Source organism: Amblyomma mixtum, chromosome 7, assembly GCF_055824585.1.
Source record: "Amblyomma mixtum isolate Tamu chromosome 7, ASM5582458v1, whole genome shotgun sequence".
NCBI classification, from domain to species: Eukaryota; Metazoa; Arthropoda; class Arachnida; order Ixodida; family Ixodidae; genus Amblyomma; species Amblyomma mixtum.
In genome coordinates, this window is record NC_143018.1 from 69,008,117 (window position 1) to 69,012,148 (window position 4,032).

The 4,032-nt window shown below is 47.2% G+C and overlaps 1 pseudogene; it reads right to left on the bottom strand.

Annotated features, from left to right (window-relative positions):
• Positions 1 to 451: 451 nt before the first annotated feature.
• Positions 452 to 1,348, bottom strand: LOC149336386 (uncharacterized; annotated as a pseudogene).
• Between the last annotated feature and the right edge of the window lie 2,684 nt (positions 1,349 to 4,032).

Genomic DNA, 4,032 nt, shown 5'->3' on the forward strand with positions numbered 1-4,032 from the left:
TTTGATTTAGACTATCGCTTAACTTTGAGGAAAAGATTGGACTACTGGAGGGGGGTCGGTAACAGACGCCTAGTATGACGATTTGTGGTACGGAACAGCAGATTATCCAAAGTATTTCAAGCTCTGATTGGATGTTAATGACAGAACAAGGCAACAGCTGGTTAGTGGCAATAAGAACACCTCCTCCTCGTGAACCTTTGCGGTCCTTTCGGAAAACGTTAAAATTTGGTAAATCAGCTAAAACTTCCGGATCGGTGACGTCGTCTGTTAGCCACGTTTCTGTTAGTACAAGTATATTGCTGGAAGATGATGAAACAAGATTACAAATGTGTTCACGCTTGGGAAGGAAACTACGTATGTTGGTAAAGATAACAGAAAAATGAAGATTTGGAAGTTTACCACGAGGGCTGTTACAAGGAAGATTAGTAGTGGCGCGACGATAAGACTTATGCTATGAGATTTCGTGTACAGACTGTGATGATTCGTCGAATGCATAGCGTTTAGAACCGATGTACAAAGTTTTGTAGCGCAAGGAAAATTTAGTGGTAGTAGCTTTGGCAAACTTTACGAGGTGCCTTCGCGCTTTTCAGACTGGGCGTGAATAGTCCTCCCCTATGCTGTAATCGGTGCCTTTTAACTTATGGCCATTTGAAAGAATGATCTCCTTGATTTCAAAAAATGTAAATTTCACCATTATGGGTCGAATGCGCTCAGGAGAATGGCGCCCGAGACGATGAGTCCTTTCAATTTCTTTAGGGTCAATGGATAGATCTAACTGATCACGGCAGAGGCGGAGGACTGTTTCTTCAGATTCCGAGTACGTTTCAGATGTATTCCCATCTTTAATGTTGTAAAAGATTAAATTGTTGCGTCGCGAGCGATTTTCGGCGTCATCCAATCGGGCTTCTATACCTCTGATTTCTTTGGCTGTTTGAGTAGTGTTAGCGCAGATCGTATCCATGTCGGTGCGTAGGGTTACAACATCTTGATAATGAATTTTTAGGGTGGATAACCTGTTACTAAGATCAGAAATAGCTTGTACCGTAGTTGTAAGTTGATTTCTAAGACCTTGGACCTCGACTATTAATTGTGACTGACCATCAGACAGTTTCTTCAGTTCCTCTAGAACCTTTTCGGGGCCTGGGTTTGATTCAACATCGCCAGCCAAGAGCAACAGGGCACGCACGACATCAGCACATTCAAGAGCAATGGAAAGGCAGCTCTGTGGGCTCGGTAGCTGCAGGAGGCAGTAATTGCTTGATTTTTTCGTGAAAAGAGAGTATTGTTTACTGACCTGCGTGGCGAAAACGAGCGGATTTGATGACTGCATCGTGGCACAGCCACCGAGCCCACAGGGTTCGGTGGCTGTCGACCAACGCTGCGACCAACGCTGCGACAGTCGACCAACGCTGCGCTTTTTGCTTTTACTCCTATTTTTTTTTGTTTCCCTACTTGGAATTCTCTAAGTCTCGGCTCCTTAATCTCTTCTTCTCCTCTTTTTTCACTTTTAATTTAGGGATGCTTTCACACTAGCGTTTGCATGTGAAGCTTTCGCCCACTTTTGCTAACCTGAATAGCAATTGTGATCGCACATTCTCTTTAAATCGAGCACTGTATACAAGCCTGATTTTGAAAATAGAAGATTATCCACTCGATTCAGTGGAGGTTTGAAGAACGGGGAGGTTAAGGGGTTAAAGAAGTTTTATGTGGCGGTAAAAAAAAAGTGACAGGAAAGTATAGAGAGAATACACGGATTTATACGGCCGATCGTTTTGGACGAATTTCTATAACGGTATCGCTCACAGTTCTGAGTGTCTATCTTTGACTGTATGTTCTTCCTTTCTTCTTGCTTGGGGTGGCTTCACGTATACTGTTATATTCCTCGAGCGGAGCAGGCGGGTACGGTGGCGAGACTTGACGTCGCACTGGGTACCACCAGACGTCCGCGACTTCGGCTGGCTGCGAGGCTGGAGAGTCCTCCCAACGGGGGTGCGCATCGCCGCGTGGGGCATCGCTCCTTCTTCTCGGTGTCCCCAGTGCGGTGCGACAGAGACCCTCGAACACGCGCTTTTTGAGTGCGTCGTAGCGCGCACTTTTTGGAGGCTGATGTCGCGCATGTTTTTTGTTAGCCTCGACTCGCACACCAGGCCGCGCGACGCATTTGTGCGGCTCTTGCTGTGTGTTGGGGCCTTTGTTTTGTGGCGCCAGAGAGGCGTCGCTTCCTTGCAGGGCCGGCCTCAACGCGCCATGTTCCCCATGCTGCAGAGGGTTCGGGCGCGCCTGTTTCAACAGGCGTGTTTAGATCATGTGACCCTCCCAGAAGACGAGTTCCTGCGGCGGTGGAGCACCCGCTTCATCGCCGCCAGCGGGGGCCGCGTGACGGTGCGGCTCCTGCCGTATTGAGTGTGTGGTGCGCGGTGTCGGTGCGCGTTCATCGTATTCAGTGAGCGTGCTTCCCCGCGATGCCTGGACATTATGGACCCTTTGAACATTTTGTGCTGTGAATGATTTTGTGTGAACGGTGGCAGCAGTCGCCGTCGTGTTCTTGTTTCATAGCTTTTTTGTACCGAGCGACACTAGTCGCTGCCTTGGTGTTTTTGTCTTTGTGAGGGACTATGGTCCCTTTGTATGAATAATCAGTCCAATAAACTTCTCTGCGATCTCTTTCTTTGCTTTTGTAGAGGGACGGCTGTCCCTTTCGTCCCTTTATGCTAGATAGTCTAAATAAACTTCTTTTATATCGCTTTTAAAGTGAAAGCCTTTAATGCCTCTTCGTTGTCGACAGAAGGCTGTCTACAGAACCTGTACAGAACCTTCTCAGCAGATGTGTCACACTTTTGACGGGTGTCCGCCGAGATATGTGAGACAGTTACTGCTTAATTGCCTTTCCTCCAATACAATTTTCATTTTCGTCATCATGGCCCCCTCTTTCTCTTTCTTCTTTCATTCCCGCTTCTTCCCTTCCTCTACAAACGGATGACGGGTGTCCACTGAGATATGTGAGACAGTTACTGCGTAATTTCTTTTTCTCAAATACAATTTTCGTTTTCTTCAATACGGCCCCTCTTTCTCTTTCTTCTTTCACTCCCACTTCCTCCGTTCCTCTACAACTGGATGACGCGTGTCCACCGAGATATGCGAGACAGTTACTGCGTAATGTCCTTTCCTCAAATACAATTTTAATTTTCTTCATCAATGCCCCTCTTTCTTCTTTCACTCCCACTTCTCCCCTTCCTGTACGGTGCGGTTCAGGTGTCCACCGAGGTGACAGAGAATTACTGCGTAATTTCCTTTCCTCAAAAAGCGTTGCGTTCAAAGGGCAACGCATATCGCCCAATGGATGGTGGCGTTCCGTGGAGGCGTAGCTTAAGCGTCATTAATTAGCAGTTAATTAGTATGTGGTCATTGAAGAGTGATTAGCCATTAATTAGCAATTTGTCATTGCTTAGTAATTAGGCATTAATAATGTGTGACGTCATCCTGTGATGACGTCACCAGTGCCACAGAGGCAGTCAAAGTGGTTCGGAAAGCTCTTTCGCCTCTACGCGCTTTAGACAGTCAGAGTGGCCCCGGAGTTTTATCGCTCTTTTCAATAAGAAGAGAAGTTCACACTATTGCCAATATTTCGCACCTTTCGCACTATTTCTCATCTCCTTGTATTTGACATGCTGTTCCTGTTTCCCCTTTTGTGGTTCCTTTGTTTGTTTTCCATATTTCCAGTAAATTTTGAAACATATCGCTCGGCGCCATCATATTGTTACGGTATTACCGTAACACCGCTACGATGGCCTGCACTGTGATGTGCGCTACCCTGCCGGATCTCTCGTCTTGCTGTGGCTCCCATCCCGTCGTGTGGGGTTATGTGAAAAACTTCTGCCGCGCTACACAGGTCCTTGTCGTGTATTACGGGCACTGACCGACGTAACGTACGGGATCACACTGCTCCACCCAAAGTCCTCGTCCGCTCCACTGACATCCGAAGTCGTTCATGTGGCTCGCCTCAAGCCCTATTACCCACCCTCGACATCGCAC